The 15,940-nt window shown below is 37.4% G+C and overlaps 1 long non-coding RNA gene across 2 annotated transcripts in view; it reads right to left on the minus strand.

Moving 5' to 3' along the window:
- Positions 1-1,596: 1,596 nt before the first annotated feature.
- The window catches only part of LOC113458871 (uncharacterized), a 33,371-nt gene continuing 19,027 nt past the window's right edge, over positions 1,597-15,940 (minus strand). Inside the window, exons 2-5 of one of the 2 annotated variants that reach the window (XR_003379538.2) lie at positions 11,457-11,599; positions 10,628-10,695; positions 3,171-5,541; positions 1,600-2,013 (exon numbers count right to left, since the gene is read on the minus strand). This is a non-coding gene — a long non-coding RNA (uncharacterized LOC113458871). Of the gene's footprint in view, positions 5,542-10,627; positions 10,696-11,456; positions 11,600-15,940 lie in introns of both variants that reach the window. The other variant, XR_003379537.2, reaches the window with a different exon arrangement.

The raw sequence follows: 15,940 nt of genomic DNA on the forward strand, positions 1-15,940 counted from the left end.
TATGCAAGTGTTTGAGAGCCAGTAAAACCAGAGCTTGAAAAGTAAGCAGCTCTAAATTCTCAATCAAATTAATGATTTATAACACAGTGCGTACATGACAGATGAATCAATAAAACTCCCTAATTTTGTACTTCCGTTATAAAACATTAACATTCACCAGAGCCGCGCCCCGGCCCGGCCGCCAGAGGGCAGCCGAGCGGCGCCGCCTTCCTTCGGGAGCGGGGCTGGTCGGAGCGGGGCCGGGGCCGGAGGCTACTCGCAGCGATTTCCAGCAGTGCCGCTTCTCAAAACCCACGTCGGTGCCGTGACTCTGCCCTTGGCCCAGCAAGGGTCCTGCCCTGGGACAGCGCTCTGTATTTAGCAGTACTTCGGCTTCCAAGGAACGCAGTGCGCGTCGGCAAAAAGGGGATGCTGCTCCCGTGCTTGGCCGTGGGCAGACACCACTCAAAGACGGATATCTTTTTGTGGAGTAACCATTAAAAGAGACTTTAACGCTTTATGGATTGTGTAAGTTAGACATGCCCAGAGTGAGCCGGGAACCTTGCCTGCATCCATACTTCGTTCGGAAGTGTCCCAATTAGAGAACAATTAGAGCAAGACAGTCAAAATTAACTCTGGCGTTTGTATTATGAGTAATCATGTAGCTTTCTAATTAAGACACCAGTGAAACTTCTCAGAGAAACTTAGCAAGGAATAAATATTTGAGTAGTTCAGATATCAGCCTGTGTCAACCAGAGAGTCTCCAAACTGCACAGAAATGTCACAAGCTCCTGACTATTGTAATCAGAAATCCCTGACCCCAGGACAGTTCATTTTCTCTTGAAATGAAAAGTACCAAATAAGCATCATATATCTCACACGACAAGTCAAATAGAATACAGATTCTCCTGTGACTCTTAAGAATTCAGACCATAACAAGCCTAGGAAATGTAATTTCAGAGTACTGGCCTTATGTTAATGGGGTCAAGTGCCCACTCCCTTGTGACAACATATACTAGAATGAAAATGCTAAAGCACACTTCATTAGTTTATACCCTGTACCTCCTCCTGCTGCCTCACAGTGCTCATTCTTAAGCTATGCACTTGTATTAAAAATATTATTAAAAAATGTATTTGAGATTTAATTTCTCCTTATTGAACAGAAGGCTAATGGGACTTTTTAGAATCTGAGATGTGATAATGCAGCCAAAAAATTAAAATGGAAGCTGCTTCCAAAGGTGATTGCTGCTGAGAAATGGAGAATTGCCAGCTGAGGTCTGTGAAAGATCAGTTGGCCTTTTAAGTTCCCACAGTTTAGGAAGGAGTTACAGGGCCATGCTCTTAAGAACCCCTTAAACTATAGAAAACAAAATTAGCCAGCCTGCAAGTTATGCCATGCCTGTAAGAATAAGAGTTCAAATGTGTAGGGTCCAAACTGCTGTTTGCATTATGGGACATAAGGCAAATCATTCTGAATTTAGTACTTTGCCTATTTCTTTGCTTTTTCTGTCCAGTACAAATACTCATTCCCTCACTTTTACTGAAATGCAGCCAATGAGATCTTGCTTAAGTTTTCCAGAAAAAAATAAATTTTCTTCAATTCTCTTCAAATTTGCTGTGAAAAATATGAACCAAAAGACTAAATCATAGTTGTTGGAGCTTGAAATAAAATTACTTATTTGGTTTATTAAGATTACACAGTAATAGATTACAAAGAAGAGCTACTGTGGAAAACTCTTTATACCACTAATTATACCAAAAACTTCAAGGAGTTTCAAGTAACTGCAGTAATAATTTCACTGAAGCTGATTTTAAGCATGGTGTATGGAAGCCAATTTAAACAGTAGAAGTCCAGAATGAGCACATGAATTCTACCTCAAGCAAAGAAGTCTTGGGAGAAAGACGGAGACTGACAGGACTGTGATCCATATTTAGAACAGAGCAGCACCACATTCAGTGTGGTTAGGGTTGTAGGAACCAAAATGGTTCAGTTGTACACACACAGCACCTGTGGGCTTCAGAGGAGTGATCAGCCTGTAGTGGAATAAAGACACAGAAACCTGCATTGAGTTCTTTTAGATTTGTATGCTGTGAGGGCTGCAAAAGATGTGATGATGTACATACTTTAAACTAATGCATGTATTAATAAAACTGCCCTGTAGAGCAACATAACAATTCTCCTCTTCAGTGCTAAGCAAAAAAACCAGCATACAGTATCCTAGAAAGAGAGTTTCACAAGTAAGGACTTCCTTTCCTTCCTGTATCATTCTGTGTTCTTTTTCTTGTTCCTATTCTTCTCACTCAGGATAACTCCCCAGTTAGTTCACAGGAAAGTCTATTGAAATAAATAAACAAGTTTTAACTTAGTCACAGGAGTATTGTCAAGAGTAATTAAGAGTAGATAATGTAGTATAGTTCTCTGAAGATGTAATGCTTTAATGCATTTAATAAATGTTAATTTATCATTGCTTTATTATGAACACATCAGCATACTGTGTTAAAACAAATTTTTGTATGCAGAACCCAGGACAACATAAGGAATTTCAAGGTGATAAATATCAGGGAAATACTTTTCAGTTCCCTAAGGTACAAGGCAGGCTGGGCTCAGACTGCACTGTGACCCTTTTCAGTACAATATTTGGGAGACAGTAGAACTTGGTGCCACACTGGAGCCACACAGCCTGCTCCTTGTTCTGGGAGCACAGGGCAGACACATCAGTGCTTCTTAACAGACCCAAATCAGACTGATCAGCAGGGGCTGAATCACTGGGCTTTGTGCCCAGTCATAGGAATGGGATTCATGGAGTGCTGGGCTGGCTCTCCACATCCCCACAAGAGCCTGACAGGTTATTTCAGCTCCTCACTGCCTGAAAGCAGCTGTGCTGCCTCTGGGCCTCACCCTACAAGTGTTCATTTAGAACACAAAGCATGTGCTTGGGAACTCCAGTGTGCCTTGTCCACACTGCATTGTCAGCTCTTTGTCTCACTTTCTCTGGAACATACTTACCAGGGCTAACAGAATTAATTATTAGATTGTAATTATTTAGTAATTCTTTCACCCAAAGTACAAAAGCAGATGAAAATTCTTCTTGTCTATATGTCTACTTTCCTATTCCTTTATCCTTCCCTGCCAGCTTTGCTATATTTCATAGATTTTCATCAAAGGCTGAAAAAAAAGTGGTTTTGCTTACCTGCAGAGCCAGATGAGCATATTTTAACTGTTCAAGCCAAGTTTTATCTTCACAACTTAGTGTCAGTTCTCTCTGCTAGATACAGATAGATACACCTTCAAACCCAAATCTAATTTCAACATTGCTTGATCACTATGGGACATTTACTCTTCCTGCTCTGTTCCCCATTTCTCCTAACTTCTCTTCAGTTCCAGAAGTCAAATGTATCCATTTTTTCTCTAATTTTTTTGTATTGATGCATAGACACTTAAAAAACAAAGTTCTGATGCAATGTCAAGACTGATGCAATGTCAAGACACTGAGATTCTTCTATTTATTTCTGTATGTGTATTATTCATGAGATATGGGGCATAAAATCATTTGACTGCACTCTCTCAGAACTCCTTTGTGATAATTCACAAAACAACCTCTCAGTAGTAGACACTTTTATTTATGTGACTACCACACCTCCCCTTATAATTTGAGGTTTTCAAGTGCAAAAGGAATGTGTTACTTCGATTCCAGGCAAATAAAATTTCTGTCATGTGGGTGAAAGGTGTTTTCAACAGCCTTCCTTCTCTAGCTCCCAATGGCTCAGCTGTCACACTGATTCCTTGTTTGTAAAATTGAGAGCTGTAAAACATTATACATATCACAAAATAAGCACTCCTAAAAAGCTCTGTGAATTAGTCCTATATAATTAAGTCATGTAATTTAATTAGACATTATAGGAAATAATGACTTGTGATCTGCAGTGACTAAAGAAACAGGTCTTTTAATTATTTTCTGTAAATTCTTTCAGTAAAAAAGATACACTACTATGAGTGCAATTCAGATCAAATTCAAAAATTATTCTGGTGCAAGTGATTATTTCATAAATACATGCAAAGAAAGTCCAGGGTGTTTAATAAGTCTGAGATTTCCTTTTTGCTTGTGTGTTCTTTACTACTCTAAGAACAGGACTGTAGTTGGCATCCCAGAAGTCCTATAATGAAAGCATTCAGAGCTTTATATTTACTTCTACAATGCAATACAGTCTGCTGTAGGTAAAGATCATGCATGACACACTTTTGCACTTGACAAGTCATTTATGTAGTAATTAATTGTGCAGCTTCATATACACTCAATGCAGCTATTCCATTCATCACAATACAGTAAACAAGTTAATTCTTTCTGCAACATTTGGTTCACAGGATTCCAGATTTAATTTTTCTAAGAACCTGCTGGGGGCACCAACACATGCCCATAAAAATCAAATTATGATATTTGGCAAATGAAAAAAGAAAGACAAATTTAATAATTTATTTATATGTTATAAATTACATGGTACACCTCAGGTTATATGTAATGCTTATAGTCTTCTTCTCACAGCTTGGAAAATACACCTACAATGAATTTGCTTGCAGGCTTATACTTGCAAATAACTCACACCAAGAATGACCTGAATAAAGCACAGGCATCTCTAGTAATGCATTCTGACTGAGAAAAAAAAGGGTGAACCAATTAGCAAGTGGGAAAAGAAGCTGCCTTGACTGTGGGCTGCCTCCTGGTTGGTACAGGCAGGTGGCATTTGTTGGTTTAAAACCAGAGTGTTGAGTTGTGTAACAGGAAACCCAGCTACAGCAGCCACATAGTTGAATAGCAGTTGTGAGGTGCTACTTCATGCATGTAAAAACAACAGGACAAGACCATGGATTAAAAATATATTAATGACACCACAGTAGCATAAACCAAATAATTCCCTAGTTTGAAGCAGGGGGGCTTTTTTCACATATAAGTTATATTGGTTCTAGAGAAAAGTTACACAAATCTGAAAGCTTTAAGCAGAGACTGGACAACATATAGCAAACTTTTTACAGAAATTCTGTTTTCTTTGGTGTTCTCTTGTTTTCCTGATGAAGGAAAGACTCCACATTTCAGATGCTCCCTTGCCCCCTGAGAGTTGCAATGTTCAGCTGCCTAACAGCAGCACATTATCTTGAAGTGCCTATTTTTCTAATGCTTCATACATAGTGGAAGGATGGAAAGAATAGATAAACAAAAGCAAAGAATAAGGCAAATTAGAAGCCAGCACAAAAAGAGGGTAAGAGTTGAGCAGCAGACTGGAAAGAGATTGCTGCTGAGGAGTGCATTGACTTTAAATTTTTAGAGGATCTCAATTTCTTGAGATCTATGGAGAAGAATCTTGCTATGGAGAAGAATCTTACTGAGAAAATTTGATGCAGATAAAGAAATGAAATTAAGTTATCACCAGGAAAGTAACAGGAGAGAAAGACCTCTTAGGCACTAAACAGAAGAAGCTGGGCTTCTTGCAGCAGCCAAGAAATGCAGCACGGAAGTACCTCCTCACTGATGTGATGGCTCATCAATTACCTCCTACTTGGAAGTGTTCCTGAAAAGAGAAAGAAAAGTGACAATTGCCAAAAGTTTTTATTATCCTCACATAGCCACAGCTTGCTTCTGATAAGGCAGGGTATCATTGTTGCATTTCATTACTCAAAAAGTGCCTATTAACATTTTTTGACATTTTGATTTTTGTGCTCTTGTTCTACTTCTAGTCAATGTAACCTGTTACATTATTCAATCACTTTTATAGTTAGGGGTTTTTTTTGCCAAGTTCAAGTGGAATTCCCTGCACTTCAATTTGTGTCTGTTGTCTCTTTTCTGAGTCTGGACATGCCTGAGAGGAGTCTGGCTTTATATTTAGCTCTAGCCTCTAAGTCCATCCTGTTGGGTTTTACTAGATTTAGACTTCACACTTTTAATGTTGTTCAGATACACATCATATATGACAAAAATACTGGCCATCTTTCCCTACTGCATATGAATATTTCCTCTAGCAGTCTAGTGGGTGCCTCCGAGGGCTGGGATGGAAGAGGATCTCTGGGGACAGTTCACTCCAGGATTCCCTGTGATCATTTTGCTTTCCTGCAGGATGGGGATGGGCTAGTTCTCAGTGCAGCCCAGCAATATTGCCCTCAGAAGACCTTCCTGGCATGCTTACAGCCCTCACTGGATATTCAGAATATCCAACAGCCTTCAGGCTTTCACAATCCCCAGGGATGATTATATGATGCAGCCCCATCATGAGGGCTAAAATTGACCAACCTATGAGCCATGTACTCATCAAAAAATGAGTAGATATTTTTTAGAAGCACATGCACCCATTCTTGTTTTCCTCCTTAGCAGAGCTCTGGAAAGAGGAGTTTATAAAAGTATCTATGTTTGCTCTCCTTAGTAGTTTAGTCCCTCAAAATAGCTACACTTGTAAGCACACCTTTACTAAAAGATTTTTAAACAATGCATTTTAAAGGTTTGAAGCGTTTTGCTATGTTTATGCCTTTTACAAAACAACCTAGTAAGTTTCCTGGGGTGAAATCAATGTGGATCTGGGATAAAGATACTACAGGTCTTTCTGAATGATTCCAGGAAAATTCAAAAAAAGCAAGGCACTGATTCACTTATATTGTTGATCTTTTTCAGGTTTACTTACATAGAACATTTCAGGTTTTGGGGTTTTGAGTGATGTAGACTGTATAAGCACACATTGTCTGTGACTAACCAATCTCATTTCACTTTGGCAGAGGGACTGATTTTTTCTAGGCTTTCTTCTTACTGGAAGAGATGATGTTACAGAATACTTCTATTCTGAGGATAGTACACAAATCCCCCTGAAATGCTTCAGTTAATATTTGCTACCAGATAAACCAGGGAGATATGCAAATTGTACAAATTTACAAAATGTCAAGGCATTTTTTGTTTTGCCTTCACTAAGCCAAGAACGATTGTGTCATCTTATTATAAACTTGTAAAACATTTAGATATTTGAAACTCACATAGTTCTGGGAAAGAAAACTATGAGGATTGCATGCCACTGTCCAATTACAGCAATGTATGTATTGAAATAAAAATGTTTAAACAGATGTTATAAAAGACTCCATTTTTATTGTACAGCATAGGCACATCTGCTGTACTTTAAATACTTCTTATCCATGCCAAAGAAATAGTATGAAGAGAAAATGTCTTTTTTGTGCTTTTCCTTTGAGTTTACTCTATGTGAATACGGGAAGAGTCTTTTCAATAGGAAAAAAGGCACTGATTGTAATCGCAACATTTTGTGTTTGCCCTACAGCTGCCATTTGTTACTAGTATGGAAATCAAGTCCTGGCTCTTGTTTTCTGGCCCCTTTTAAAAACCTTGAATATTTCTAAAATAGTATTGGGCAGGAAGGAAAGGAGGGACAGCATTGTGCAAGACCAAACTAATATAAAAATGCTGCAGTGCTACACTCACTTCCTTCCAAATAATTTTCAGGCATTAGCTGATTGGTATTGTTCTTTACAAAGGAAATATGTGGTGTCACAGTGTTATCCTCAGTGGTGAAGTGCACCTATGCTGATGTTTATGACACACATTTGTTTTCAGGATGTGCTTGAGTTTTAGTATTAAGGCCTTGAGCACATAAACTCCAGACTTAGACAGCAGTGGAGTGGTGGCTTTAGAGTAGTAACTTTAATTACTTAAAAGGTAAGGCTCTTACATTTGCTCACTGGTGAGTCTGGAAGACTTAATACAGCTATATTTAGCAACAATATTTAGTAAGAAGCATCCACTACTACTAAGTACGTGCTTTAGCAATGCAGTAGTCTCAGAATTACAGAGCACTGCAACAGGCAGTCTTCCTTCCTTGAGCTGCTTCTGTTACAAACCCATTGCATACTCCCGGATGACAAAGGTACCTGTGTAAGTTTATCCATAAGATATTATTTAAAGCTAACAGATGGATGGGGCACTGGAAGGAGAAAACCTTGAAAGCTTCTGTTTTTTACAAATTCTTCTGGGAAGCAAGCATGCAGCAGCAGTCTGACAGGGGATCCATAACAAGCTAGCAGCTCTGCTTTCATATGGTTCAAAGAGACCAAGAAAAACCCTAAGGGATACAGAAGTTTTGCCATTAACTCGAGTGAGACTGAAGTAGGAGTGGAATACAGATGTTACACCCATGAAAGTTATGCAGAATTGGCCCTGCAGATCCTGTCAACGATAAATTTGGGTGATAGAGACAACATTGCTAATCACTATCCTGCATGGGATTTTGGAGAAAGTGAATAAAATCTTCAATCTGTCACCTTAAAGGCTTCTGGGTACAATATATACAAACATTTGCTTTGTAGGCACAAAACTTGCCAGAATTTTGTTACTGTTTACAAGCATTCCAAGAGTATTAATGTGCTTGGTATAAATGACACTGTTGCGTGATGCTTTTGCACTTGCAACTGCTAGGACATGAAATCAGAGGAACTAATATTATGCTCTAATATACTTTACATGTTCAATTATTTCAAAAGCACAGTTTATGAAAATTATGCTCATTTTCTGGCAGAAGAATATTTATGCCATAGCAGGCACCTCAAATATAAGACACTATACACAAGGAATTTAAAAGTAATGGGTTTGTACTTCACTTGTCAGCATTTGCAGTCCAAGAAGCTTATGAGATTTCTATCTCTTCTGATAATACTTTCCTTCTGCTTCCTTTAAATTGTTACTGTGCCTTAATTTAGACTAGTGCCTTATGGCCTTGGCATTTTTGTTTTCCTAATTCTAGTTTTAAACAAAATCACTGATCTCCTCATGGTGCAAAAAGTAGGATTTGTATGTAATCTTAACAACAGCTTTCTAGATTTCTTGTAAATTAAATAAAAAGAGCTGGATGTGAATTTGGATGTATGACCAGGTGACCATATCAGCAACATGACCCTTTGTAGAAAGATCATTATTATTATTATTCATTTTTTTGGTGTTTAATATTTCACTGCAAGAAAAAGAGCTGTTCTCTGTTTCTATCAGTACAAAGTGAATACCTGCTACCTTCTCCAACACTTCCATGAAAATAATTTGCAAAGTGAATTCCATTCCTCAGTGTGCATTATCCATGTTTTAATTCTTCTCTCTATGATCATAATTAAATTTAACTTTACAGACAGTAGACAGAAGAATGAATACTTGTAAGTGAACTGCACAGGTATGTATCAAATGAAAAGAGTATCTGACTGAGAAATGTGTTGAAAAGCTTAGGTTGAAAATTCCAGAAATCCTCTTCAAAACAAAGTATCCAAAAAGAAGTATATTCATTTTTGAAACTGGGCTTGTTCAATTCCTGCTAAACAGAAAATCTTCTTAGACTGGTGAAGTTAGATAAATCTAAATCAGACTTTGTTTGAAAGCAGATCCAGCTATCAGCTCACAGGCTGCTGGACAAGAGCCTGTGGGAGGTAGCTGGGCCTTTGGCTGTCACCCAAAATGTTCCGACTAAATTGTCATAAAAAATAAAATTATTAAAAAAAAGAGCCAACCTTCTTTCCTGCCTTCAAAAGCAGGGTTTAAAAGTCTTTCAGTAAAAGATTTAACTTTTTCAAGTAATATGGAAACCACAAAAAAAAATCTGGAAACATAGCTGGAGGAAATAAATCTGAGAAAATAAATGCCTGGGGCAATGGAAGTATATTCTTAGATTATTCTAAGCCAAATGCTCTTACTTTACTTATCATTCCAGATGTTGTCAAAGAGGATATACAAATTATTTTTAAACACAAGCAAAGAGTAATTAACACTTCACGTTCTTTTCTGAAGATATTTACACATGTGCAGCATTAGATAATTTGAGAATTCCTTCAATTTCAGTAGTATAGAGATGGTCAAATGTATATATTCTGAAGTCTTTATGTGGTATGGGGTGTTATTCTTATTTTTTCTTAATTTCCTTTCAAGTTTTTATTGTTGTATCACTATAAAAGTAATGGCTTAAAAAGTGACAACAAGAAGTCTCTGACATTATTGTCCACTTTTTTAGGTCCAAATGTGAAAGGTACTACAGACAGTAAATCTACTTATCAGTGATTTGTAAGCATTGTAGGAATTGAAGTTATTTCATTTAATAAATAAATCATCTCTCACTGTAGAAAAGGATGGTCTCTGACTATAGCCAAAGGCACCCGTCCTCTGAAGAGGTACACAATGATTAGAGTTTCCACGGTGTTAGATTAAAAGAAGTCAGCAAGATGCACAAACTTGACAACTATCAGACTAAGAAATGACAAAACAATTGAACCAATCCTAAACTGCAGATCATAATTAATGGTTAGTAGTATTTCCTATGCAACTTACTTTTCTTTTTTAAACCAGTTTTTCAGATGTGAAAGAAGCATTATATTGATATTTTGGGGGGAAATGTCAGTGGGATTTCAGGCATACTCCAGTGTGGATATAAGCACATGGCTTTAGGAGTACTGACACTTACTTGAATAAATTGGTTTTTTTAAGGAGGAATCACTGGTATTTTTCATTGATGTTTTTTAACATAACTCTTATAAGGATTTCTTGCAACAAATACCAGCACATGGACCATAACAAATTTTGCTGTGAAAGATTCTATCAGGTGGTGATTATTATGCTCAATATGCTGTAAGGTATAGTACCTGTTCATTCTTCTCTGGTTTTGTGAAATTCTGTACTTGCAGTTTCTGAGCTTTCCCTGGATAAAATCCTGTGTTAAAAAAAAAAAAAAAAAAAAAAGGAAAAATATTGAATTTATCATGACTAAAAGGAACACAATTTAACCACAGAAAGCTTCATGAAAGATGATTCATGCTCCAAGAAAGTTGGAGAATGTTGGAATAATTTGTATATATTTGTCTCAGAAACAACTGTATATATTTAAGTAGTTCTCACTGTTTCCATTTGCAGATAAAAAATGTGATCATATGATCCTTTCAAGATAAGGTACCACTAATTTTAAACACTCTGATTAGTCTATTTCTACTTTTCAAAATAGTAAAAATAGTATCTCACAGGATTTTACTGTACTGGATGCAGTTCCTTGAGTTGTGAAATGCTTCCTGGGAACTTTTCAAATTCCAAAGATATTTTAGTCCTAATAGGCATGTGTGATATGTCATTACACCAGTCATGTTTATACATTTTTGCCTGTATGTAGTAAATAGATTCATTCGCTCCTTTTACATTTTGTGTTCTTGCAGCTCTCTGAACTGTGGAGTTGCATCAGCTCACAATACAACCAAGTCTTTTGTTACTTTTTGACTCCTAATTGCATTTAAATCCAACACATCACTTAAGCTTCAACTCTGAGGGTTGTCTTTAACTCTTAAGATTAACTTTTCCCAGAAAAGTGAAGAATTTTTTTCCAATTTTTTGGATGAAAATTTTGCAGCTTAATATGAACACAACAGCAGTCATTGCCAGTCCTTACCTCCAAATATGTCCAGTAAGAAATGGAGGCGTTCTTACCATTTAAAGTTTCAGAGCAGATGGAGTTTGGCTATTCTGAGTCAGGGTCACAAGGTTGCATATTTCCCTCTGCTCAAGCCTTGTAACACTTGGTGAGCATTAGTCAGATACCAGACTTCTGCATGTTGCCCTTAGCAGTGTGGCTGAAAGGAAAAGTAGCTTTTTTGGTAAACTGGGAGAGTGAGCAGAGATTTGAAATTGGCATAAAGTCAGCGTCAGTCTCCTGAGGCCATTCGTGCAGTCTGGCTTCTGCCAGCTAGTCTAGCAAATTGTTCATGTTTGCTTTTGAACTTTGTTCTACATATGTCAGGCTAGACTATTAACAGCTGAAGAAATGGACTAGCCAGTGAAAACTTTTTGTAAATTAGCTGAGCATGACTGTGCTGTTCAATATTGACTTTGTAACTTGGCAATGCTATCCACTGCTCACATTTGAGGAGGTGTATTGGGCATCCACTTAACAGTGTATGAGTTTATAAGATTACATATGATCATAGCACATTTGTAGCTGTCAGGAGCAGAAACTAAAATATTTTCAGTGAACACCATTGCCAACTAAACAGAAACGGTAACCAGGCAATGCAGAAACACCACTTAGGTTGTTCAGGACTCGGAAGCACAATTTACCAAATCTCTTCCTCCCCCCAGCCCACAACTGAAACGTCTGTATTTACTTGGAAGCTTAATTTCACTAATGTGCAACATGTTATATATAAAACTTTAAAAAGCCAATTTGAATCTGAATCATCGTCACCACAAATATCAGTGGAACGGTTTGATAATGCTGAATCCAGGCACAACCTTTCCAAAAACACCAAATAGTTCCACATGATTATAAAGAGAAGATAAGTAATTAATTAAAGAAATGTTTATTCAATTACTTTTTTTTTAAAATGAAACTGGCTTTTTACTTAGAAGGACCTTATCACAGGCAATGGCAGTGTTATCATCTCAGTAATACAGACTTGGATATCTGTGCCTGACACCATAAACCATTATTTGAATCAGGTCAGAAAAACTTCTTCCTGATATAATAGCACTGGCACTGTGAAGTCCTGTGGTCATGGTCTGTTACTTTGAGGCAGAATGGTATGCAAAATGTTTGTCCTGCTGTTTCTTTGTCCCTGATGATCCTGTTCCTTCTCCCATTTCTCTGGGTTCCACTGGATGAAGGAAGGTAGCAGAGCTACTGTTCTGGGCTAAGCTAGAAATTTTAGTAGAATGTTCAGTATTATACAGGACACAACTTTTCTCACGGACAGGATGGTATTTGTCCTGGTTTATATCAATGAGCTGTATAGGCATTTACTGAGAAGCTGAATTTTCTACCCCTCTCAACTATGAAGAGATCTGGGCAGTCGATAATACATGCTCCATGAGAATGCCATGCTAATTATCCCATGAGTTATTCCACATTGAGTTTATAAATTTTTACAACCTGCACCAATATTTCAGCCTCTGTCTTCAGACAACTAAGCAAAACAAAGCAGTGAAAAATACTTTATAAGCTATTAATTACCATTGGCTTAAGGAGTAGTGTTAAGCTCACAAATTCACTGAAAAAGATAAGGGCTGCACCTCAAATGTACTTCTAAGTTCAGAATTTTAAGCAGAAATTAAGTCACCAACTTTGTGAATTGCTGCCTTGGAATATGCGAAATGTTCAAGTTAAAAAACTTCATAATGCCAATATGATGGAAATTCTGCAAGGTTGTACCTGTTACATGCATTTCATCACAGCACTTTAAATCTAAAAATACCAGGAGATCCTTAAAACTACAAAAGAAGTGTATTTTGCTTTCCACAGATGTTACATCAAATTAGCTTTAATGTGGAAAAATACATATATTTGCTTATGAAAATGTACAGTTACTGCTTAATTGTTGAGGGACTCTGGTAGACATTTTTCATATTTTCCATTTTTTAAATGGAAATAGATGAGATTTTCAATGGAAAAAATATATCTGCCCACATGGCTATATTACACCATCTTATTAAAATATGCTGGGCACTTTGGAAGCAAAGACAATGTCTCTGCCTTCATCACCTTAACATGTAACAAGGATACTCTATCTCTTTCCTCAGATTGTCAAGATACAGAATGATAGATACATTCAAATAATACTTAAGTAAATCCTTAATTTGCTGTTATAATTACTTCTTGGAGCAGTTCTGGAGTTTGGATTTCTATAACAATTTTTACCACAGTTTCAGATTAAAAAAAAAACAGTTTTAAAAAATATAAATTAAAAGTATCTGGTTTAGCCATGTTTTCATGTTTTGAAATAAACATGAAAAAGGCATCATCTTGACTTTCACTAAAAAAAAAAGAAATTTTTTATTTTTGAAAAAAATCCATTTTCATCAACCATAATTGTTTTAAACAGTTCTTTAAGAGTCTGACCAACAGGATGAGATACCTGAGCAATCTGGGGTCCTGTGAGCCATCTCACGGCTTTAGTGCTGACCTGCATTGATTTTGATTAGTTTACTGAGATCCCCAGTTGTATCTAGCTATTCTGTTTTCTGTTGGAGAATGCATGTTATTAGGCATAGCAATTAACCTTACACAGGCCCTGCCCTTGTTCTGTAGTAATCATATTTGTATGGGCTACACACATTACACCCCATCACTGAGATTTCCCACTTACAGGGTTTCTTTTGTACCTGGGAGAGGACAACTCCTTTCTATGCTCTTTTTATTCTTGTGATTGTACCTGTGTAGGACAGGTACTTAACATGAAGGCTTCTAAAGAGACAACTTCTGCCCTTATGAGATAACATCCCCCTAAATGTTGTTATTACAGGTAAAAAGAGCTTAAACAAAAGCAAGCTAAATAGGCTGCTTCTTGGCTGAGCTTGTTCAGAGACCTGCCAACAAGACAAGGAACTCTCTGAATTGTAAACAGCACAAATGAGAAATAAAAGAATTACAAGCCTAGTGTTCTCCTCAGCCTGTCATCCTCCTCTTTGGTTGCAGTCCAGCAGCTTTTTGGAGGCTTCTTTTCAGGACAATAAAAGTTCTCTTTCTTCTAGTCAACCAAGAGCCACATTTAGGTTAGAAATAATCCCATGAGCCAAAATGTTCTTTGTGTGCCTGCAACCAGTACGTGTGTCATTCAACAAACTTGAGAAAAGTGGGTATCACTCTTACTAGGCTTGAAAGCAGAAAACACATTAGGCCTGGAGGGTTTCCTGATACTGCCCAGAAAATAGATACATGATATCCCAAGCCCTTTTGAAAGAGAGTGAGGGAGATGGAGGAAAATATTTTTCAGATTTTGTGTATCAGACCAATCAATAATGAGTTTCAGAAGTTCCTACGTCTTTTCAAAAATTTGATTTTTGAAGTGAAATGTCTTCTAGATGTTAAGCCCTGAGCAGAATTTTTGTTTCATTCTGGTGTTCTTACCATGTGAGAGCTGAAAACACATTTACATCTTGTATATACCTGGCAAGTATAGACTGCAAAATTTCACATGATCTGAATCCCCATCATCTGGATTTGAGACCTGTTTGGACCACTTAATGATACTTTTTGACTCTCAAGCTAAGGGATTTCTGTTCATGGAGAGTGGAGCTCAGGTGAGAAACACTGCTTGGGTCTCCTCCTGCTGAGCTGCCTGAGGATGCAGTTGCAATGCCACCTTGGGATCGTGTCCAGTACCCAGTAATGACTGGGTTTATTACCCAGCTGTTTATTACCATGCAGATCTCAGAGAGTCCAAATCAGAATGGAGAAAGGCAGCTCTTTGTAGCACTTATCCTGTGTTCTTGAAGAATCCTTTAAAATCAACAGCAAATAAAGTATGATTTTTGTTCTCAGAGGAAATTACAAAGTTTAAATGCCTCAATAGACTACATATATATATCATATATATATATATTATACTTCTTTGCAAATATATGCTTGAAGTCCCCCTTGAGTTACAGCACCAGAACAAAGCCCGCTACATTTATAACAGCCCACTCAAAGCTGAAGAGAGCTCATTTGATCCCAGTTAGCCATAAAGAATTTATTTCTCTCATGTGTCATGAGTTTCCTTTATTCAGAGTATTCCCATTTCCCTGACCCTATAGCCTGTTCCCTCATCCTACGTGTCAAAGACTGTTGCTGCAAGACTTCCAGTTTGAACCAGTCACGTTGCCCATTTTCTCTCTTTCAGGCTGTTGGGGCACCTGTGTTCCTATGAGCATGGCTAAACCATTACATCTCTGGGACTTTGTGACCTTGCAAAGTGGGTGAGTGTCCTGAAATTGCCCCTGCCCATCCATTTATCTTCCAGCACAACTCTGAAATCCTGTGCATTAGAATAGTTTGCCTATCAGAACAATATTCAGCCCTGGGTTTGAGTTGATCATGTGAAAGATGCTGTTAAACAGTTTTAGAGGTTTTCTCATGCGTTACTGTTCCTGGAAATGCCTTTAGAGGAGGAGGATAGTGATTGTGTGTGTCATAAGGCTTCAGAAATCTTTTGCTTTTC

This window comes from Zonotrichia albicollis, chromosome 10, assembly GCF_047830755.1.
Source record: "Zonotrichia albicollis isolate bZonAlb1 chromosome 10, bZonAlb1.hap1, whole genome shotgun sequence".
Taxonomy (NCBI): Eukaryota; Metazoa; Chordata; class Aves; order Passeriformes; family Passerellidae; genus Zonotrichia; species Zonotrichia albicollis.